At 43.7% G+C, this 24,871-nt stretch overlaps 1 protein-coding gene and 1 long non-coding RNA gene across 2 annotated transcripts in view; one reads left to right on the plus strand and one right to left on the minus strand.

Annotated features, from left to right (window-relative positions):
* LOC135395895 (uncharacterized) overlaps positions 1 to 24,871 on the plus strand; it is a 43,283-nt gene that overhangs the window by 15,402 nt on the left and 3,010 nt on the right. The gene's annotated exons all lie outside the window — the stretch shown is intronic.
* Positions 15,482 to 16,603, minus strand: LOC135377136 (uncharacterized). The gene is made up of 4 exons (XR_010418054.1): positions 16,374 to 16,603; positions 15,843 to 15,962; positions 15,647 to 15,746; positions 15,482 to 15,562 (listed from the first exon to the last, which is right to left on the minus strand). It is a non-coding gene; the product is annotated as an uncharacterized LOC135377136 (long non-coding RNA).

The raw sequence follows: 24,871 nt of genomic DNA on the forward strand, positions 1-24,871 counted from the left end.
CTTTCTTTTTACAGCTACGTCAGGTTCACTGCTTATTGTGTGTTTACAAGCTGAGTTTGGAGATTCCTTGGACCGAAAAACAGACGACAGATACCTGGGTGTGTCGTCCGCATGATTCGCCAACGTTTTTCCATCCTGGTCCTATCAGGACTATCATCTTTAGTGTGCCTCATTTCCTGTTCACACCTACACCATAATAGACTTGCGTAGTTTCCAATTGAGAAGTGTGAAACAGAATCTGTGTTACCACAGTAATCCCGAGAAGTGCAAAGGAATAGGCAGGAGCAATAAACTACCTGGCCATAAGTGACAGTTATACTTTTAATGATAGTGTAATGCTTCTTATCGTTGGCAGTATTATAGCATGTGAGGGATATAACACGTCAAATAATTTCAGGTAACGTTTCATAACTCACTAATGGTACAGTTACACCTCATTATCATAGTAAGTGATACATCTGTCTGGGAATGTCCAAAATTTGTCATTCCCACGGAAGGTTGTTCTGCCTTGATACAGCAAAACAAATTTTGATACCTGCCATTGATCCATTTTTTTAGCACCACTGTCTTGAAAACAGCTTTCATGACTGTAACTTCAGAGATCCTTGGCAGAGCATTACCTCTTGTCTATGTATTATAATAATTATTATAATGACAGGCAATAAGTCACGCAAATGTGAATAAATCTTTGTGTTGACTGAGTGTTGTCCATTCAAGAGCCATTGCACAAGTCCACATCCAACTCTTCACGCACAGATATTTATTATTTGCTATGCACAGACAGTTATCAGCGTGCACCACACTGGCAATGTCCCTTGGGATCTGAAGTGGGGACTCACAAAAATAAAAAATAAAATAAACAGTTTTGTAAGTACTTCAATTGCAATGAAAAAGGGACGATTGGACAGTAAATTGGACGGTTTCATTATAACAGTGGTACACAGGAAAAAAACTCGGGGTGTTGGGGGGGATCTGGATCGATCTCTGGGCATAACCAAGTGTACAATTTTAGAAGGGTTAGTACATCCTGAAATGGCCCTCATGCCTCAGACCCCACTACTCGATTAATGCACCTCCCTTTTACAGTAAGAGGCCTCTTACTATCTACGGCATATCCTATCAAAGCTCACAGGACAGCAAATTTGGCCAAAGCTTATGTGACAGTGCCTCGTAGAACATGCAGGTTTTCTGTTGAATTGACACTACATCTCTGGTAGCCCCTTTAATGTCTGGAGGTAGGTGCATCATTTTACATTTAACAAGCAGTAACGTATAGCATTGCAAAAAAGGAAACAAGGGCTTAATCTCAACGCTGCATCAGCATCATTCATCACCTCACAATAGCGTTGTTGTTGTCAGCCTCTGCACAAAGATTTGGGTGGACCTGAAACGGACCTTTTTTTTTTTCTTTTCATTTCCTGCTGTCAAGTTATTTTGTCTTGGCATGTAGCGCTGAGAATATCAGTAGAAGCCATGAAGTCATTCTCTTTACTTCTTGAACTTGGATGAAGAAAGCACTGTTCTGGAAGATCCTAATTTGTCAGAGGCGTCGTAAAGGCATTAGTGTAAAAACCAGGTCTCTCAGCAAAATTGCCGTGCACACACGTACATTGTTTGATGCCGTTTCATGGATGGATGGGACTTGATCAGCAGCACCTGGTCCTTCTATAACACAGAACGTCAAAAGTGCACCTCAAGTTGGCTACGACAACCGCAAAAACCGCCGCCCTACAGCACACAAACAGTTCACAAACAGAGAGATAAAAGGTAACTGGGAAGTGGGTTATGGCGCTTATGTTACGGACAGAGGTACTGTTTGTATAGTGCCTGTTTCTACACACCAGCACACAAACAGCGTCAGTTCTTCCTTTTAGTGATCGGGGTTCATAGTTTGCGAATTGTTCTGTGTCCAAAAATTGTAAACACATTCTATGTATTTCAGTAATATACGTACCACTTGCGCTTGACCCTGTCGAACTGCCTGCAGCTGTAATACACATGAAAACCAATCATGTCTACCACATTCCACAAAAGTCACAGGTTCAGTAACAGTGAAAATTTCACGATAACGCGTCCGACAACGAGAAAAGTCAATCACGTTCATATGAATGACATCACTTGAACTTGTTTATTGTATTTTATTTATCTAGTTATTAATCATAGGTTAGGGGATACCTTACGTTGTACCGATTTCGTCTTTTGCTGCTAAGTTACTCACGCGCAAGAGTGACAGACCCGATTGGGAAACTACATAGACATTGTGACTTACTGTCGAAGTTGCTGGCTCTCTTTGTTCGTGGAACACTGTCGGAACGGCGTCAAGTTTCAATTCGTTCCTTTTTTGTGTCAATCCAAGTTGCACTTCCATGATGTTCTCATCCAGGTACACATTATCGGTGAAATGCGAGGAGCATACACGGACAGCATGAACACTCCTTGCTTCATCTGGATACCCGTTAGTGATGTAGCTGCTTCCAACTTTCGCTTCGTCTGGGGTCTGGCTGTAGATGTATCCTTGGCGTGCGAAATCAAACATCGAGGTTTTCGAAGGAAGTTTTCCTGGAGTCGGGAACGCTGCGTCGGTTTCCAAATGACATCCCACGCGAAGGATGCAAGCGTAGCGATAGTATCCGAGTCACTAGAAAGTGTCACATGTGAATACGGGCGACGTGCCGGAAAAAAACAAAGCAGCCCCAGACTTGGCGGCAGACGACAGCGTCCTTCACAGCGGATTAGCCAGATTCGACCTTGCGTCACGCGATGTTGTTGGCGCTGGCGCTTTCGAGGATGAAAACGAAACCGGATCTTTTAAATTCGATTCCTCATCACCTGGTCCGTTTTGGAAGGAGAAAATTTGGCAAATAGCTCGTGGTAGTGTACCGAACACATTGGTATTGGATTCGTAACCACGGTTCCGGATGCGACAGTCCCTTTAAAGATACGAGGTACATAGCATTGCCTGCGACAAAGTCCATATTTTGTGTGTGAGAAATGCACAACAGGGCTGCATTCGCTAACCGGGGTCCTATATGAGGGGTCCCAAAAATGTTTTTACAACATGCAATTTACCTTGATAATAACTCTATTATTCATGCAAAAATGACATTTTGATATGTATATTTCTGGTAAGTAAGCATTCTCAAATATCTTAATTCATTTACAAGGCGTTTGTGCAAAAGACTTTTCAAAATTTCCGTCGTAGAACAGACTTCTTATTATTACCCGAAAACTTCAGTAACATATTTGGAAGGCTCCTTTCCTCCATGTTCTCCCTTCTTTTTCTTTCACGTTATACCCGCTGAGAAAAATGATGTCAGTCGACAACCCCAGTGACAGGGAACTCCCTTTCTTCTGGTGTACGAGTTTGCAAAACCGTACAAAGGAGGTGAAGGGCGATAAAGGCACACGGAAACCAACCAAAAAAGATATGGGACGGTCGAGCGGCAAGGCCTTGCAGCGGGAGTCGCGATATTCCCAACAGTCTTTTTTTTTTGTTTTCCTGAACGCCAAGAGGAACGATTCGACAAAAAATAAAAGGACACATTGTAGAAAAATAATAACTATGGTCACCTGACAACATAACAGGTTCTTGTTTGAGTGTGGCAAAAAAGTACAGTTCGGCCTCCTTATTATGTGGGACAGGATAATATATGCCTTCTTTTCTTTTTTTAGAATAATTTCTGAAGCGTAAATTTTTACTCCAGATTTCGTTGTGTTGGGTGCTGAGGTCTCAGTTAATTCAATCTAAACTTGAAAACGTATAAATTCGGTCGTGGAAAAGCTGGAGAACTGGACACCATGTGAGCCAAATTTATGCGTATTTTAGGAAAATCACTATTCATGAAGGGCAACACAGATGCAATTACAAAATCGGGGTTTCCAGAGATGAATATGAGCGCTAGTTGCCAAATGAAGGAATGATCACGGATAAGTCGTTTCATATAATCAAAGCTCGCCCGAGATGCCAGATTTTAATCCCGGAAAAAATGTCCCCAGGAAGAACCGTCCCCAGAGAAAAATGCCACCGGAGAAATCGTTTACGCAAGAACGAAAGCCGTTTGATCGAACGCGGGGCATTTGGTCGAAAGTCATTTGATCGAACACCGTTTGACCGAAACGGCAGCGGTCGTTTGATTCAGTTTTTTATTGCTTCGTTTGGAGCAGATGCATACTATAAACAAGATTGATCTAAAGTTTTATATGGCTGTTAATACAATATCTGTATTTTATACTATGGCGAAATTTCCTTCTTAGCATTTATACTTCGAGTGTCTTTCGTGCACGTATCACTATCCCATTTCGGATCCCAGCAATGAAAAGGGTGCCCAGAAGAAGCACAGACTATTGGCTGCTCCCAACTTGAAGACATTTTCTTCGGTATGTGTCCTACAGCTACGCGGGATACTTCCGCATTGTTCTATTCAATTCAATTCAATTTTATTCAATTTTATTTTCTTTCGGGTGGGAGAGAGTAAAAAGCCAGAAGGCTATGCTGTTCGTGAATGACCAATAAAACCTTTCTGCAACTGACCAGTGGTCTCCCCTCTTTAGCTGCAAAACAAAAAGAAAACAAAAGCAAGAAACAAACAAAAAAGGAGAATACACTGATTGCCTCATGCTCCGTATGTTCGAATCAAAAGTTACAGAAAAAGAGGTGCCAAGGACACGCTGCGAGCTTCGAACTGCCTTCGAAAAAACGTCTTTCGAAGAGACGGCGTCGATCAACCGGCTTTCGACCGAACAGCTTGCGACCAAGCGGTCTTGGATCAAACGCCTTCTCCAAACAGCTTAGGATCTCGGAATAACTCCTTGAACTCCATCTTTATGTATAAATGTACAAGATAAAATGAAATGAACTTGACGGGCGACGAGGTCTCGGAGCACGATTTCCGTCTCATAACGCTCTGATTATTACCCGGAAACTTCAGTACTATATTTTTAGACAATCCTTGGTTTTCACAGGGTACTTCCAATTACACCAGACCTTTCGTTCAGCGTAGACACTAGTTCAGCGGAGAATCCCCAGTGACCCGGAGCTTTTCCTTATCTTCCTTAGAAGGCCTCCCTTTGGGTGTCCGCCCATTTGGTCGAACGCCGTTTGATCGAAGGCGTTTGATCAAACGCCGCTTGGTCGAAAGCCGTTTGATCGAAAGCCGGTTGATCGACACCGTTTGTTCGAAAGACGTTTGTTCGAATGGAATTCAAAGCTGCGTGCACTGTGTTGTCCGCACCACTTTTTCTGTAACTTTTGACTCGAGCATACGGAGCAGGCAATCAGTCCTCTGTCCTCTGCTTTTTTTCATTTCTTCTTCTTTTTTTTTTTGCTTTTTGCAGCCGAAGAGGGGAGACCACTGGTTAGTTGCAGACGTTTGTCATTTGCGAATCAGTAGGACACATATTGAAGAAAGCTGCCCCAGGTTGAGAGCAGCCGATAGTCTATGCTTGTTCTGGGCACCCTTCTTATTGCTGGCGATATATTTAAAGGGAACGGTCTGAAACGGGATAGTCATATATGTGCAAAGCCACTCGAATTGTGTGGGTGCTAAGAACGAAATTTCGAACAATGGTACAACGAGATATATTAAATTAACAGCATGTAAAACCTTAGTTCGACCTTAGAGTATGCATCTGCAGCCTCGAATCACTACACATGCACGCTATCCGAAGAAATAGAGAAAGTACAAAGATCTGCTGCCCTGCTTATCATGTCTAAGTTTCGTAGAACTTCTTCGGTTACATGTCTGTTGCAAGAACTAAATTTAGGTTCACTTGCACGTATGCGAAAAGTAAATCAACTGTAACTACTCTTTCTCCTATACAGTGGTCAGTTGATTACAAACAATAATACACTGTTAAAATTTGTTCATATTCTACGGGAATAAATCATCAAAAATGTCGTTTACTTATTTTTAATTCATTTCCCAAAATGTTTAATACTTGACATCAATTATTATTTGACAAAGGGTCGGGGGATTAACAAGTACAGCATGTTTAGTCACTATGTGTCAGAGCGGAAAAACCTATTCGGTTGTCCAACGGGTTAACGGTGAACAACCCTGGCCCTTGTACTGCTTTTTGGACACTAAAAAGTGGGTTAGCATGAGGAATGTGTTTACGGGGAAGCAGATTACACAAAGTTAAATGTTCCTTAGGATAACTGCATTTAGAACTGCAGCTGTTTTTCCCGTGTCTTTTTTTTGTCATTTTCGACACTCCAAGCGAACCAATTAAAAAAAAAACGATCAAACGGCGTTCGATCAAATGGGTTCAAATGGTAAACTACTGTAAATAAATGTTATCTGGCAATTTCTGCGTATGCATATATTATACACCGCCTTGGTTTATTCTGTATACTGGTGGCAGTACAGAAGCTTGTAGCAACATTGCGGCGCGCGTTATGCACCGGTACGCGTTATACATGGAAGTTTTTTTCAAATTCGGCTCATTTTTAGGGGAGCGCGTAATACACGAGTGCGCGTTATACACAGGAAAATACGCTACTGTAAATAAATGTTATCTGGCTATTTCTGCGCGGAAAATGCCAAAGCCCACTAAGACTAACCTGAACATGAAAATGCAAACACCGAACTTTTACTAACCTAATAATCAACTAACTAACGTGCTGTTCCGTCGCGTCCATTTCATTTATCTCCTATTTCTTAATTTTATTTATTTATTTATTTATTTTGGAATAGCAAGCCGACGTCCCGTTTGATTGACTTTTAGCCCGTTCTCCAACAACAAATAAATATTGACTATGACACGAGGTGATTCATCACTGGTGATTTTCCAAGGTCCTGCTACCTTCTACTTATTTCTGGCAGATATGTTAGCCGCGTTCTTTTATAAAGGGGAGTACTACAAAATACTGAGCGCAATGACACATTACCTTCTGTATTCGTATCAATGAAATGAAACGCAAATGCCCACTATCCTGAGGCTCTGACTTCACGCTCGTTGAACGTGGATATCGTCGGACGTAGTTCCCAACTCAACCGGAATACTGGTATTTTCATATATAGTTCTGTTTTGTTGTTGGTGGCGGTCAGACAATGATGTTGTAGTTGTTGTCTCATACTTTCTATGTTGATGAACCGTATTTTCAATGCAATCAAACCGCAATGAAACACCTGAATAAGTGGGTGTAGAGCTTTTATAACCCATAAACATCGGCCCAGAAAAAGATGTAAGGACAACTGTAACACCTATGTCTGACTGACAGTGGAGAAATACTATAGAATCCAGTGAACGATATCGCTAGCGAACTAATGCAGCAAACTATGTATATCCATTTTATGTTGCTTGTTGAATGGAATGTAGATTTAACTACTCATTATTAACACATAAAAAAATGAGAAAAGCACCCTATGTCTCCCAATTTCAACAAATCCCCCAAAGCGAACGATAACATTCGGTCGGCTGTGATGTATTTCATCGGCTGTCTAGATTTCAGTTCTTACTTGCATCTATATTCCAGGGGCTTTTAATGCACAATTATCCTCACTTTACCCACCACACACTTTCTTTTCGTAGTAAACTTATCGTAGATTATTGTTTTTCATATTCGCTGGCTAGTCTATTTGCGAGCACCAAATGCTATGCATTCCAGTCATTTGATTTCTAATACAATAGCCACAAAACTTTTTCATAATCTACACCATCCCATTCAGTGGTCATTCACTGGAGTGCTCACCCGGTGTCTCTTTGGCCTTTCCATTTTCAGCCCTCTGACAGTTCGGCGTTATGATTTTTTAGTCTTTTGGCTGTCGGCCTTCTGATAGTTCGGCGTCATGATTTTCGGCCTTTTGATAGGCTCAATCAGCCTAAATAAATGCATTGCATTTAGCAACAGCTATTCAAAAAAATGAAAAAAAAGGAGAAGGCGGAAGCTCCTAAAACCCCTTGAACTCCATCTTTATGTATAAATGAACAAGATAAAATCAAAGGAACTTGACGCGCGACGAGGTCTCGGAGCACGATTTCCGTCTCAAAATTGCGCTGATTATTACACGGAAACTTCAGTACTATATTTTTAGACACTCCTTGGTTTTCACAGGGTACTTCACATTACATTTACACCAGACCTTTCGTTCAGCGTATACACTTGTTCAGCGGAGAATCCCCAGTGACCCGGAGGTTTTCCTTATCTTCCTCAGAAGGCCTCCCTTTGTGCGCCGTGCAAAGACAGACGGGTACAGGTTTTGGGTCATCCAACGTGCAACTAGCAAGGATTGTCGAAAGATGGTAAATCTAGGGAACCGGTCTCGAAAAATTGGCCGTATCTCAAAATAACGTGATCGAAGTCCCCGTTACAAAATAAACTACTGTAAATAAATGTTATCTGGCTATTTCTACGCGGAAACTGCCAAAGCCCACTTAGACTAACCTGAACATGAAAATGCAAACACCGAACTTTTACTAACCAAATAATCAACTAACTAACGTGCTGTTACGTCGCGTCCGTTTCATTTGTCTCCTATTTCTTAATTTTATTTATTTATTTATTTATTTTATGTATAGCGCGGTTAATAGTTCGATATTTGAACCTTTATGAACTTGATATTTCACAGGGTAAATACCTTAGTACACAGAAGCAATTTGAAAACGTATCGAGGTCTTGTAAAACATCATTTCATGTCCCCTTTAAGGCCCCAGGACAGATTTTCTCTTCAGGACGTAAAGAAGATTGTATTGACTCCGAAATGAGAGAGGATGATCCGTGCCAAACGCTTCAACCAAGTGGTCAAGAAAATGAGAGCGATGCTCACGCCCACCTCATGTCGAGCTTATGGTAGTCTGCTCATCTATCGCAGAATGATAGAGCGCAGTCTGTCTGGGAACGTAAAAATGTGCCAGCGGCGTCCTGAAAAGCATTCCAGGTATCACCTCTAGCATTCCACGTGAAGGCGAAAAGAAGGCTCGATGTTAAGAAGTGACATAATCTACATCACAAGGTTGTAGATGTAGATTCTACAGTCGGAGCTCTTTCTCAAAAACACGCTATGTACAAGGTGTACAATTTTATTTTTTTCTGGGCGGCTCCAATCCATGAGGAGTCGGTGTAGGAAAGAGAGTTCCACATTGAAGTCGTGTATTCCAGCCATGGTAAAATAAAGGAATGATACAGGGGAAGGGTTGAGGATTGGGCTAGTTGGTAATGAGACATCTGACGCTCAACATCTGAACTGAGAGCTCAAAAAACACTTACAAAGAACGGAGACAAAGCGCCCGTGCGGTCTGTTTCTCGGTTCTTTGTCCGTGTCCTTCTTGCGGTCTCAGTTCAGGTACAGGGGAAGACATACATAAGGTGTGGAAGAGATATTCCAAGTATATATGTGAGCAAACCAAGAAATTTGAGAGGAGAAGAGCGCACTTGGGAGAAGCAGTCACGAGAACACAGCTGGGAGTCGAAAGCGCCTGCCAAATCCGAGAAGACATCGACACGCTTGAACAGAATTGATGTATTTCATATAATAATCATAACAATAATTTATTTGGTCACAAACTTGACCGGGAACAGCGACAAAAGTCACAATGTGACTTGACGAGGTCGCTGTCCTCGTACAGCAGCATCATATAGTATTTTATTTATTTATTTATTTATTTTACAGAAAAGTGAGGTATTAGGACAGTGCACCTTACAGAGAAACATCAACAAAACGATACACTTATTCCACACATTCCACACACTTCTTAACTTGAAAATATTTCCCTAACACATTTCCTTGTGGCTGCTAGTAAGTTAATGGAAATGTTATTTAACGATGTAGGCAGAGCATGTTGCATCTGTTGTTCACCATATGATATTCTACATTTTGGAATGATCCATTCATCCTGCTGACGATGAAAGTATGCATGTATAGCAGGTGAGAGGGTGGCGATGTTAAGCAGAACAGGGTCCATTTCCCTCGTGGCTTTTACGTAGGCAATTGCGTCAATATTATGTCAGTTTTTTCTCGAGTAAGTCGCATGTTTCGTCTTCGTTGCATTACGAGCCATCCCATCCTCTAAGCAGCATTCGACCACAGAAGAAACATCAGTTTGTAGCACATGAACGTGGTTCTGGATCGTGTATAACTTTAAATATGTTCACGTCATTGGCGTGCTGAAGCACATAAAAATTGCGAATATGCCCAGCTAAGTCGTTAATAAAGACGTCGAAAAGGCGGCCCAAAAATCGAGCCCCGAGGAAAACCGCAAGGGGGAAAATCAGAAGCGAAGGAACCGTGCACGTTTACTGTGCATCATCTGTTACTCCGAAACGAAAGGAAGAAAGCAATGGGGGCGTCCCGGAGAGCAATCATCTGAAGTTTGCGAAATAAAATAGTAGGGTCTATCGTGTCAAATGCTTTCGAATGTCAAAATAATAGGAATCTACTTGTCCTCGTGCTGAGACACATGGTGTTACAACAGACGTTGGTGATAGTGGATCTGCCTGCATGAAACGGTGTTGCTGAACACAAGAAAAAGACAACGTGCGATTGATCTGCTGAAACACCTTTGAAACCTCGGACAATAAACTGGGTCAAGAGGGTCAGCGTAGGCTTTAACGAATACTGCAGCAATTTTGTCAACCCCCAAGGTCGAAGTAAGTGTAATAATAATAATACCTTTATTAGTGTGCCCAAGAACAGCCGAAGCCTTGGTGTTGGCGCACGGAGACAATGCAGTATTTACAGATATATATATACACACACACATATAGAGAGAGAGATTAGAAGCTTAGGAGGGCGGTTGACCACGAGAATGAAATAAGCAGAAGACGACAAAGAGCTTACAGGAAAACACAAAGGGGAGTTTATTAACACATATAGGGATAGGGGTCGACGTTTCGGCAGTCAGCGCTGCCTTCGACGGGACTGGGGTTTGGTGACAAGAACAAGCTTTATATATGGGAGAGGGTTATGTACAAGGAAAAGAGAGCAGCGCATGCGCTTTTGTCATGACTAACATAGGTTGGTGACTAAGTGAAAGGGGAATGACCGGGTCTGTGCAGCAGGACCTTGAGGAAATACCCGTGAGCCTGAAAAAGAGACAAAAGAGCGTATGTATTGTGCTGGATTAGGAATGCAGGTTGCGAATAGTAGAAAGGATTCCTGGATCTTCGTTTATCTGACACTGGAATTTATGAATGAGATAAGACTCGCGCTGTTCCCTGAGCCGCTGGGAAAGAAAGCCTGACTGCAGGATGAAAATAGATATATTGGTGATTGAGTGTCCTGGTTTACTGAAATGGCGCGACACTGGCAGATTAGGTTTCTTCGCGACGTCAGATTTGTGGTTATTGAATCGCGTTCTAAATAAAGTAGCTGTCTGTGCGATATATTGAGCGTTGCATTCATTGCATTGAAGAAGATAGACAACATTGGAAGAATTACAGTTAATGTCGCCAATAATGTTGACCCGATAATTAGAATTGGTACTATCTGCAGAGTTAGCGGCTTGCATTGATTTACAAATTTGGCATCTAGTTGCATTACAAGGGTGACAACCAATGTTATTTTCTGGAAGTTTGTTAATTTTGGCATTTACTAGTCTGTCTTGGATGTTCCGCGCCCGGCGATAACTTACGCGCGGTGGCTGTGAGAATATTTCCTTCATGCGATCAGATTGTGAAAGAATTGTGTAGTGGCAGTTGAGTATCCGGCTAATGTTAGGAACGCTGCCATTGAATGTGACAGTGAGATTTACTGCAGAATTTCCATTGGCTCGAGGAGATCTTTGGAGCAATTGTTGGCGATCTGTGGATCTTGCCCTGGCTATAGCGTCTTTAAGAAGTGTGTTCGGGTATTCACGATCAATGAAGGTTTGTTCTGGTCGTTGGAGATGGTTGTCTAGTTCGGCATCGTTAGTGCATATTCTGCGGTAGCGCAATGCCTGACTATAAGGTATGGGTAACTTAGTATGCCTTGGATGGCAACTGCGGAACGATAAGTACTGCTGAGCATTGTAGGCTTCTGGTATAAGTTGGTTGAGATGCCGCCGTTTTGTAACTTGACTTCCACATCCAAGAAGGTAACAGTGGAGGCGGAGTAGTGAGAGGTAAATTGAATGTTAGGGTGAATTTTGTTGAACCGGTTGATCAACGTGAGAAGGTCGCTTTCAGAATGAGGTCATATGATAAAAATATCATCTAAAAATCTCTTGTACACAAGTGGTTTCAACACGGAACATTCGAGAAATGTTTCCTCCAGGGATGCCATGAAGATATTTGCATAGTTGGGGGCCATTCTCGTGCCCATAGCTGTCCCGTTAACTTGAAGATAGTGCTTGTTATCAAATTCAAAGTTATTGGAGGTCAAAATAAGCGTTAGCAGTTCGGTGAGGACAGTAGGATCATACGGCTGGTCAGGTTGATTTTTGTATGCTGAAACGGCCGCTGCTATACCATCTGCGTGTGGAATATTAGTGTAAAGGGACGCGACGTCTAACGTTGCCAAGAGACAGCTTGAGGGAACGGTTACTTGCGATACAGTTTGAAGGAAATGGTTGGTATCTTTGACGTAGGAAGGTAATTTAGGGAGGATAGATTTGAGAACGTGATCGACGAAGGACGATATATTTTCTGTAGCGGTACCGTTACTGGACACAATTGGTCTTCCGGGATTGCCTGGTTTATGTATCTTAGGGAGCATGTAAAATCGGCCTGGTTTAGGGTCTTTAGGAAGTAAGTATTCGTAGAGCGCATCGACAATTTTCTTAGTGGTCTTTAACCGTTCTAGTGTTTTACATATATCTGCGGCAATTTCATTAGTGGGGTCGGATTCGAGAGGTTTGTAAAAGTCTGCACAATTAAGTTGACGGAGTCCTTCCGCCACATGAGCTTGCTTATCCATTACGACTATGGCAGCTCCTTTATCAGCCTGTTTGATGATGATACCTTCGTTTCTTTCTAGCGCGGACAAACTTTGCTGTTCTGCTTTCGTAAGATTGTGCCGGAATTTCCGGTTGTTTGAGTTTGCATAAGTACTGAGAATATATTTCTGAACGGCTTTGATATACATATCAAGACTTTTATCTCGATTCGGGTTGGGAGTAAAATCAGATTTTATACGGAAAGGATTTAGATTTGATTGCGGTTTGTCGTAGAAGTATTCCGTAAGGCGTAGTCGCCGCGCAAAGTTGTCAAGATCCAGATGTAGCTGATATTCATCGATTTTACTGTTATTGGGACAAAACGATAATCCCTTCTCCAGTAGAGAGATTTCCGCGGGTGTAAGGTCACGAGAAGAAAGGTTCACTACGCTACATTTGGTTAGTGTGGGGATGTCGGGGGCAAACTGGCTGTTGCTGTCTAACGGGGTATCTGAACGTAGTTGTGAAGTATTGCTACGGGCTTCGGAATTAGGGGGTGCCGAATCTGTGGAAGTATTATGAGTTGGAGGGCAATCGATTTTGTCTCTAAATAATTTCTTTTGCTTTCGGAGCTTCAGGTGGATGTTTTTCTTTTGGAGGAATTTGTCTAACTCTGATCTATGAGAATATGACAACGGGGTAGTGCTGTTAATGGCGTCGGCGTCTTCGGATAGAGACTGGATAGTATCTTGGCAGTGAGAAATTAGAACTTTAGTTAGGTCTAAAGATGCTTTGTTAAGAACGGACAGCCATTGCACATTGCGTTCATGGTTCAGGGGGAAGGTTGATGTTTTGTGGATTTGTAGCCCACGCGGAATCCTGTCGTTTTCAGGATAAGTAGCCTTATATATAAGTATTTCCTGTAAGCTCTTTGTCGTCTTCTGAGTTTTCCTGCCATTTCTATAAGGAAAAAAATAGCCAGAGCTCTTTGGCTGCACGTATAGCATATTCAGGAATATAGCATGTATAGCATATTCAGCAATATTCAGGAAGAGGAACGTAAAAGGAAGATATTCACACTAATACATACAGTACAGACTTAGAGATACACTGTAAGAAAATATTCCGTTTCAAAACGGGAACGAATGCTGCTATCCGTTGATGCCAGCCAAGTGCCCGTAGTCTTCCGTTACGGCTCTGATGGTAGACGGCGAATGTACAGGAATGCACCCGTAACTGAGAAAAACGGTGTTGAGTCTGTTGGGAACTGCCAACGGCTACAACTCAGTAAATAGTACATCATCACCGAAGTGCCGTTTGGACAAGGTACTGCTATATATCAGTAAGTATAGGAAACTGTACTCGTGATGTGCCTCTTCATTACGGCAGCAATTCACTAATTATAATGACGGGGCGCTGTCCAGTAATGAAACGATGATTCCGCTTTAAAACAGGGATAAATGCTGTCGGCCATGATGCTAGCTGGTTTCCTGTTGTTTTTCTTTACAGTCCTTATGATCAATGCGAGATGTCCAGAGATTTTGCTTCATTGTTAATTATTCCATTCTCATGTTTTGTGTGTCCAGAGAGGATAGCTTTTCAATAATAACCCTTTATTTTGGAAATTACTGGAAAGACTACAAATAACTTGTGCATGACTTTGGTAGCGGAACATTTGACCGCTATGTATCACATGAGCTGAAAAGAAAGGAAAGTATTACTGAGCCTCCTTAGTCATAATACTTCCACAACAAATTAAATTATTTGATGAATAAAGGTATGTAATATGCTCGTAGGAAGCATTTACAACTTACATGTTCCCACTTCTTGCTATATTCATCTGCTGCCCTCACTGCCTCACGCATTTATGTATGTAGCCCTCTTGATTTGTTTATGCCTGCTGGCTCGCTTCATTCTCAATGATACAAACCAGGTGCCTAAAATCACAACCAATTAATAGAATTTCCTTATGAGTATTCAAAATAATTGCATGAAATATTCTTAGTTTCACATGGTGTAATGATCAGAACAAACACTCCATTTCTCAACCAACTATTCCAAATAAGTTTATGAAGAACACTACACGTCCATCACTGCAAGTGGCACAACAAATTTCTGAGCACATAGATAGGATTTTTTTTTTCATCTGTGAAACATGCTTATCAGTATAGTTCAGCATGGCAGAGACATCACCATATGTGAAGCATATGAATGTCTCTGAAAGGTTAGCAGTTGATATGGCCTCTGCTATACGTATGTGTTACATCGCCTGCTGTATTTACTGCAGTATGTATCGTACCAGCCGAGTAAATATGTAGTATAATATAAGGAGGGTTCTTGCGAGACAGGCCCGCAGATAATCTAAGCTAGAGCAATATCTAAACTTCCAAACCAGTTTTTTGTTACTCTACTACATGGCGTGAGTTTCAAAATGCTATATTTTACCTGTATGTGATATGCTCTCCTACAACATTTCAATGCATGTCACAACATTTTTTTTATATCTGCTGTACTCTATCCAGGTAAGCCATGCAAACAGCAAATATACCTGTGAATAAATATCAGGAGTGCCTCCCACCTTCAATGGATATGCAGGGCCATGACGCTGCCATGTGTGCCACTTCCTGTCGTTGAGAGGGAAGCAGAACATTGTCTGCTTCCAATGCATCAAGTACTGTCTTGCTGGGGCTCTCCCAAGGGTAATAAATTCGTGAGAGCAGAGGCATTTGTGGGATTGGTGAAGGTGCACTCACACATGTTGACTGATCTAAACAGGAAAGCAAAACAAAAAATGGCACTTAAAGCCCTAAGCAAGAGGGCAAAGTGGCATCTGGAGATGTATGCACTATACCTTGTTTCCATAGTCCATTTTTAACAATGAAAATGTCATCGAGGCATTTCTCAGCACCAGCAACCATACAGCGAAGTGATAACTCATCCACTAAATACACCTAGAAACAAATAACTGGTGTTACAAAGATTTTTAGAACAACAATGCAATTGAAGCTCATACGAGCATTATAAACGTTATAACAAAAGTGGCGTACCTGTATGTCGCCTTCCTGACAAATTCGATGACCCACAGCAACTCTGATTAGCTCCTCAAGACATGTTACTGACACCAACTTTTTCGTTTTGTGATCTCTACTCCTGATCTTCAGAAACGCCTAGTAAAAAAAAAGAAAGAGAAAAAGCAGCAGCATTGAGCAAGCTTTGAAAACCACACACATATGTAGCAATCACTGTAGCACGCATAGGGAAATATATGTACCTCTCATATGGAACTTTCTGTGTCAGAAAACTAGAAGTTAGTAAGCGAAACCAGAAGTATTGTATATATTTGGCAAAAATTTGGTTAAACAGACAATATATACCTCCATAATCATGGTTGAGCAGTGATATTTTGGGGGAGACAACAATAGAGTTTATTACTTCATAAGCTGAATATGGGTGACTGTCCATTAATTCTGAGGGTCGCACACAACAATATTCACTTGTACCTGAGATTCAAGATGGTATAGCATGAGGTCTAGTAGGAAGGTTGATGGCGTTATGCGAAAAAGAAAAATTGGCATCACCTCCGGGCCAGTTTCCACAAAGATGTGTACCAGTTTCCCATAGCACAGGTTGTACTCGTCTCTGGAGACCACAAGATAGTGTCCTGTTGTATGTTGAGTCCCATGAATAGTGACTGTCGAAGCACACAAGAAGGGACTGTCAACTCACAGTGCACGATGCATCTGTAATGAGGTGATGTTTTCAGCGTGCAATATGTGCTTCCTCACTGTCCACACTGCTGGCTGCAAGAAGTCAGAGAGTAAAACTTTTGAGACGATACTTTTTGTGTTGAATGTGTTGGCATTTCGTCAGGATGACACCTGGAGGAATTGGTTCTATAGTTCTTAGAAGCAGCATTACGTCCCTCTATGGTGCAAGGAACACCACTTGCAAAATCTTCATGTGATAGCAGATGGTCGAAAAGAGCTCGACGAGATGAAAATTTCTGCAGGAACAAAGTGCACCCGTATATCACCTACCAAGAGAGTGCAAAAAAGGGATCCATTTATGCACAGCCTTCAGCTGTGCGAGCAGGAAACTGTTACTGGTGAAAATTTTGACGCCGCTTTGACTAGTAAAGGTACATTTGTCTGGAAAGACTGTGAAATGTGACTTCTTTGATGACTTGTAAACTGTAGAGGATTGCAATTTTGCAGACAGGAGGCCTTCCTATAGTGCAAATGCAACAGATTTCAATGGAAAGTATAACAGGCCATATCGGAATGATATCCACTTTGGAGATTGGGACACCTTCAGGTGAACCTTCCACAACACAGGAATTCTGTTTACTCCAGCTCCAAGGGGGAAAATAGAGTCACAACATTTATCAATTTTTAGTGCGAGATCACAGCAAAACACAAATTATTTCAGTAGCCTCCCCCTGAATAACTGAAGGTTAGGCAACTCTTTACGTTTCTACTCATGATCCACACACAGTGACACACACAGACACTGCTCTCCTGCTGTTGCACACCGTTGCTGAAACGCGTCTGCAACGAAACAATTTTTTCAACCATGCATACAAGTGGTGCTTATTTGACTTGGTATAGTAGTGGAACAACGAAACAGAGTTTCAACTCACCTTTGCTTTGCGGGGGTACAGTCAGCCAAAGACCAAACACTAGATGCACTTCTAAACACTTAAAACTTCACGGAGCGTCTCATGCGTCTACGAGGAAAGAATTTCGCGGGCTTCCAGTTAGCGGCTCAGGTGACAATGCTGTATTGCTCCGCGCTGCGCACTCGCTGACGGCGAGACGCCGGCGTCCTTTAGCCTGCCACATTCATCCGAGCAAAAAGTTACGCCCGAATATCGCGATATCAGTGTTGGATCGTTTAAAAACTGTAAATATGTGCATCGCTGAAGACATGTATCGTCTTCCATATTTCTGCTAGTATAATCGTGACGTGGTCTGAACAAAATATTTCATTTTCAGCGATATTGCTCTACTCATTCCTGGAAAAGACGACGGGATAGCAACGGTTCATGTGCCGCTACGGAATTGGAGCAGCAATGAAAAAGAGAAGCTCTGGTTCCGTGGGCGCTTTTCCGTAAATTTACGGTCTTTTTTAACAGTGTATACAGTACATAGCACTAAAAGGGGAAAAAAGTACACTTCACGTGCTGCTGAGTGAACGGAAGAGGAGAGTTTTAAAAACGTTTGAATGGGAGTTAAAGATATCAACAGAGGGGTGAATTGCGTTTGTCATTTGTTGAATGCGTATGATCGGATATGCAAGCATGTGGTGGGATAAGTACAATATATTCGTGTGTCGGGTTACATTGGTAGGTACGGCGATATGAAGCTGATGTAATAAAGATGGTGTATCGAGAAAACTATCTAAGATCTTTTAACAGAGCATAATATCATAAAAAACGGCGTCGCGTTGAGAGTGGTTGAAGGCTAAGAAATGACATTATCTCTCTATAGACATACATTCTAAAGTGAGGGCTTTTTCTTACAAATACGCTATGTACAATGTGTAGAAATTTCTTTTGGACAGATTCAATCCGTGACGAGTCAGTGCAGGAAAGAGAGTTCCACACTGGAGACGCGTATTCCAGTCGCGGTAAAATTAAGGAACGATACAGGTGAAGTAATACAGAGTGTGTGGAAAAGATTTTGCATGTATATGTGACCAAGCCAAGAATTTTGAGAGCTGAAGAGCGTACGTAAGAGACGTGATCATGAAAACGCAACTGGGAGTCGAAAACGACCCCCAAATCCTTTAGTACATCGACACGCGTGATGGCATCGGAACACATGTATGTATTGCATATTATGTTAGTTTTTCTTGAGTAAGTCACATGTTCCGTCTTCAATGGATTAATAGTCATCCCATTTTTAGAGCACCATTCAAACACAGAAGTAAACCCAGGCGAAAATTTGAGCTGGGAAGCCAACTGGTACCAGTTCGTTCCCAGTTCGCACCAACTGGTGGTCAACTGGAACCAACTGGTACCAAACTGGTGGCAACTGGAAAGTAAACTGGTACCAGTTCAAGCTGGGCTGGTGGCAACTGGGCACTTTGTGGTACCAGTTCAAGCTGGACTGGTTGCAACTGGGAAGTGAACAGGTACCAGTTCAAGCTGGGCTGGCGGTAACTGGAAAGTGAACTGGTACCAGTTCAAGCTGGGCTGGTGGCAAGTGGGCAATGTGTGCAACCAGTTCAAGCTGGGATCGTGGCAACTGGAAAGTGGACTGGTACCAGTTCAAGCTGGACTGGCAGCATCTGGAAGTGAGGTCGTGAGGTGGTGCCAGTTCGAACTGGACCCGTTTACATATTTGGGAGGAAGTTTCGGTTTCAGTGCCAGGACAGGTTAATATAAAGATTGCAAGACGAAGTTATAAAAACGATCAGAAAGTAACTTTATTAATAGAAATAATCATATTTCAATTTTTGGTAAAGTTCCTGTTAACGAAAGTTATTTTGGAACTCTTATATTTGTATTTTGTGCGTTCCTGCTCCCGCGATGAATGATGCGTTTAATGTGCAACGGTCGCTTGCTTAGCAGCGTGCTTGTACAGCGATTTTTGCCCGTTATGTTCTTAGCGTGATGTGTGACATAGGCGTTGGTTTTATAATCTAAAGGATTTGTCTTCAAGTTACGACAGTGCGACAGTACAATGAGCGCCAGCGGCCGGCGGGTGGGTGTTATAGGATTGCAGCTTGACTACAACTGTGGAGACCGCTTTATATCGTGAGTACTATATATATGTACTTAAGTGCTTTTCCGTTGTACACCATTTAGAAATATTACTTCCATTAGAACCTCTTCTCTTTGTTCCGCGTCACATTCGTGGCACCTGCAAATGCATGGCGTTTTACGAGTAACATCCGGTTTATGTTAACGCTACCAGCAACTTTTTTCATTCATGTTTTTGTTTTTGTTTTTGCTTTTTTTTTCGTTCATTCTCGTGTTTTAGATCCTTCACACCACGGATGTTGTCGAACTAGCGTAGTGCGCCAGAGTAGTACTCATTGCCCCCGAAAGCTGGCGAATCTCTTAGTTGAAAGGTCCAACTACTGCACAACGAAAATGTTGAGAGATTCGCGTACTTTCCGGGGCCACGACCGCTCAGATTGAGTGACTGTCCAGGCACACACTACAATTACATGTTGTAATTGAATGCATATTCACTTGCGCCCTTTCAACTTTCCAGAAACCTTAAGCTGCTGGGGCTCAAAGGAAAATATCGATCCATTATGTGCTATTAAGAACATCTCAAATACTTTGTTGAATGATTCAAGATGTCCACAAGGCAGTCAAGCAAGGGACCAATCAACCATGAAGTATTATCTATTCCATGTAACTCTGTAGTTCATCTACTGCTATAATTTAATTACATTATAGTTATGCTACATGTACATTGAAATATGTGTAATGTTTGACTACAAATAAAATACAATTTTGCATTGCAGTTCTTTGGATCTGCCGTTGCTGGGAGCCGCAATCCTACAAAGGGGCACCGGTTACATACAAGCTAACCTCTGTCCGAACAGGCCACTCTAAGTGAAGGCACTTCAACCGGTCCCAGCTCAACAATGAGGTTTGCAACCAGTTCCAGTCGAGACTGCGACTGGTTAGAAACCAGTTGGGCCAACTGGTACCAGTTGAGACTGGGACCGGCCAGAAACCAGTTGGGCCAACTGGTACCAGTTGATTGAACTGGTCCCTGTTCGATAACACAGCTCACCCAGTCCCAGTTGAACTGGTCCAGTTGCAACTGGGACTGGGCGAACTGTGTTATCGAACAGGGACCAGTTCGATCAACTGGTACCAGTTGGCCCAACTGGTTTCTGGCCGGTCCCAGTCTCAACTGGTACCAGTTGGCACAACTGGTTTCTAACCGGTCCCAGTCTCAACTGGGACCGGTTGCAACTGGGACTGGGTGAACTGTGTTATCGAACGGGGACCAGTTGTCCCAACTGGTACCAGTTGATCTGGGACCGGCTGAACTGGTCCCTGTTCGATAACACAGTTCAACTGGTACCAGTTCAAAAAATTTTCGCCTGGGAAGTCAGTTTGTAGCTTATGAACGTCATTTGGGTCGTGGATAACGTTAAATATCTTCAAGTCATCGGCTTACTGAAGAACATGAGAATGACGAATATGCCCAGGTAAGTCATTAATAAAGACAGTGAAAAGGATCGGCCCCAAAATTGAGCCTTGGGGAACACCTGAAGGGGGAAAGTAAGGAGAAGAAAAGGCACCGTGCACCTTTACGACACAGCATCTGTTACTCAGAAACGAAAGGAAGAAAGTAATGAGGGCGTTTCCGAGACCAGTCATGTGAAGTTTGTGAAGTAAAATAGTATGGTCCATCATGTCAAATGCTTTTGAAATGTCGAAACAAATTGAATCTACTTGTCCTCGTGCTGAGACACAAGGAGCTACAACGGACATAAACGATACAAGATTGGTGACAGTGGATCTGCCTGGCATAAAACCATGTTGTTGCTCACATATCTGCGACTTGAGAAAAGAAAACGTGCGATCATAGAACAACAACAACTTTATTTTTGACCTTGGAGAGTGGGGAGTTTCATCGCCACAGGCGATACTCTACCCCGTTGCGGTGGGGATGTGGGGAATAAAATAACGGGCCCCTTCACAATAACGATCGCAGTCTGATGGTGTCCAGAAATGTCAGAAGCGCTTTGAGCGCAGAGCGTTGCTGGGCTGGATTGGGCCAGGGACCAAGCAATTTCGATAGGGAGAAGGGGCGAGAGTCCAGCTGACGAAGAGACTCGGAGAGTGTGATTCGGGAGGGTTGGTAGTGAGGGCAATGAAGAAGAATATGCTCCAGATCCTCAAGAGCACCACAGTGGCAGCAGGTGAGGGAGTCAATTTGTCTCAAGCGGTAACACCACTGAGCTGTAAAGGCCACATCGAGGCGCATTCGGTGAATTAATGCAGCATATTGACGAGAGGTGTTTCGTGGCATACAGAAAGCGAGCGTTGGATCAACTCTGCTCAACATAGAGGGGGGAAGAATGTCGGTTGTCCGTTGGCGGGAAGCCAGGGGTGTCACTAGGCGTCGCAGCAGTGAACGGCGGTCTCCTCTCAGCAGAACAATACTGGTCCGTTTCCGATACGAGAGTGCTGCTTCTGTGGCGCTGTCGGCCTGCTCGTTCCCCACGACACCACAATGGGCTGGAACCCACTGGAGAACTAGCCTGTGGCCTGCTGCGTAGATAGTGTGGTAAGCCATTAACACATTTGTGACTAGGGGTGCGGGTGGGCCTCGTATGCCGGAATTTTCAATTGCTTGAAGTGCAGATTTGGAGTCTGTAAAGACTGCCCATTCCCGGGGTGTAAAATCAGCGATGTGTTGTAGAAAGTAAAGGATGGCATAGAGTTCCGTAGCTGTGGAGGAGGTTGGATGTGAAAGGCGTCTCCCGTGCACTACGCCTTCGGATGGTATGACGAATGCTGAGGCGGACTTGTTGTTTCGGGATGCGCCATCGGTATATGCCGCCGTAAACGTAGAAAACTGCTCGTCTACCAGAGCATGAAAATGGCTCGGAGGACTTGAGGGGGGACCTGATCTCTTCTTTCCAGAAGGTTTGGGAGGCGTACAAAAGTGGGCGGTACCGGTAGAGACCAGGGGGGCTTCCGGCGGTATAATGTCCTTAGTTAGGAAGCCAGTGAGAGTCTGGCGTGTTCTCTGCGCTACTCGATAGAAGTCGCTTTCAGGGCGGTATCGAATTTTCCTGAGGAGCGGGTGGCGGGGAATGTGAGCACGCAAGCGTAGGTAGTGCCGATCCGTTTCCCGTTCACGGAGAACCTCAATTGGGAGCTCACCAGCTTCAGCCAGTACTTGCCGTGTTTCAGCCGTTCTTGGAACTCCGAGGCATCGACGAAGGCTTCGAGAAACAGGGACCGAAGTGTATTTAATGAAGTTGTTGATATCCTGTGCATAACAGGAAGGCTGTAAAGCACAGTCGCCCTCACCAATGCCGCGTGAACCGCGAGCCGGGAACGCTGATCACAGCCCCATCCTGAGCCAGAAAGATGTTGAATTGCGGGGAGCCATCGCTGCACTTTAGTTTCAAGGTGTTTAATGTGGCGAGCCCAGCGCAAGCCCGAGTCGATTACCACGCCAAGGAAGCGGTGAAAGCGTACCGGTTGAAGCTTCTTTGTACCAAGCCAAAGGGGGAAATTGTCCATAGCTTTGCGCGTGAAAGGGAGCTCGACACACTTTTCGGGTGAAAGGTCCATCCCAAGGTGCGTGAGGTACGTATGAATATTGTTTAAAGCGAGCTGCAGGCGGCGCTGGAGAGCTGGGCGTGATTTTCCCAATGTCCAAATGGCGACGTCATCTGCATACACGGAAAACGACACTTTGCGGGGAATTACTGATTGTAGGCCGGTCATCACCACGTTAAAGAGTGTCGGGCTGAGAATGCTTCCTTGGGGGACTCCTTGAGGAACAGGATGCTGAAGGCTTTGGCCTTGGGACGTACGGACAGCGACAGTTCGGTCCGTAAGGAAGTCTTGAAGCCAGACGAAGAGCCGACCGGACACCCCAAAGGAGCGCAAGGCGTGGAGCACACAAATGTGCGAGACGGTATCATATGCGCGCTTGATGTCGAGGAAAACCGAACGGACGATCCGTCGATTGGCACGAGCATGTTGAACTGTAGAGACTAGGTCGAGAACTCGATCCATGGAGCTTCGGTGGCGACGGGCGGGTAGCGTGCACATAGTGTCCACGTCATCACTAGAGTGGTAAAAAGGTCTCAACTGCTCGGGTAGTCACGAGGGTGAGAGGTAGCGGTCCCGGCTTTTTCGGACGCCCTACTTAGTCGCTACCAGGGCCCGGAACCGTTATTTTTTGGCGTTCGGTTCAAGTTCCAGTTCAGGGTTATCGGTTCGGTTGGGGTTCGGATTCAGCGCAACCAAAATAACGGTTTGAAGCGATACGAATCGCTTGGAACCGGTTAATGTGTGCGGTGCTAATCAGTGCACAGCATGTGAGAGGTAATAATAACTTCCGGCGATGGCTTGCTCCTCCTTTGTTCTTCTTACTGCCTCGCCCATTTATAAACAAACAAAAAAAGAAGAGGAAAGCGATCAAGTGGCAGATAGGAGTCATAGAACTCCCATAAAAACTAGACTGCCTCCCATCTCAACGTGGGAGCCGCCATCATCGATACGGTAGGCCTAGCGTCTCACGAACGCTGTCTCCTACGAGTTCCATGCGCCGTTCTTTCGTGTCGCAGCACAAGGTTTAAACCGCACAATGCTCATTCCCTACGGAATCAAAGCGCACAGGTGATGGCAGACAAAACAAACACACTTGGCACACGGCATAGCGCACGGAGCGCAGCGGAAGCGACATGCATTGGATTGGATACCATTGCGGCGAACGCACCTGGCCTTCACACGTGGAAAGGCTGTGGCAAATCCGGCCGAATCCAAAATATCGATCATGGCGCCTCCCTTCCTTGGACATTGGGAGAGTGTATTGCCCTCGTACAACTCCTTTGCTCTCTCTCATCACTCTATCTCCCAGCTTTTCTTCTAGCCTCTCCTTATGATAGGAGCATCCGAGAGTCCCATACGCAGGCCGGCAGATTGCTCCCCGTTGAAATAGGGGCCGAAATTGCCACTGTGTTTCCTTCCTTCATGCTCTACACCACACGCCAACCTCTTTTCCGTGGTCGGGAGAGGCCTGCGTTCCTTGTGGATGTCACTGTGAACTGTTAAAATTTACTTCGCCTTCACACTGCGGCGCTGAGTGAAAGCAAGTAGCCGAGGCAACAATGCAAAGTATAGCGCGGTCGTGTAGCACATCTTTTTATTTTTTATTCTTTTACACCTGGAGTCACAAAAATGTACAGGGACTTCGTGAACGTTTTGGAGGTGATCCTGTAGGGGGTGCATGGACTCACCACTTCTTGGTTTATCAATTTGTCCGCTCTGTGTATTCGGCAACATTCCCAGCGAGGCAGGGATCTGGTACGCTGCAATCGTTTGCGAAGGTATAGGCATTTTTACCGTCTGGCG

The sequence above is a fragment of the Ornithodoros turicata genome, chromosome 1 (genome assembly GCF_037126465.1).
Source record: "Ornithodoros turicata isolate Travis chromosome 1, ASM3712646v1, whole genome shotgun sequence".
Taxonomy (NCBI): domain Eukaryota; kingdom Metazoa; phylum Arthropoda; class Arachnida; order Ixodida; family Argasidae; genus Ornithodoros; species Ornithodoros turicata.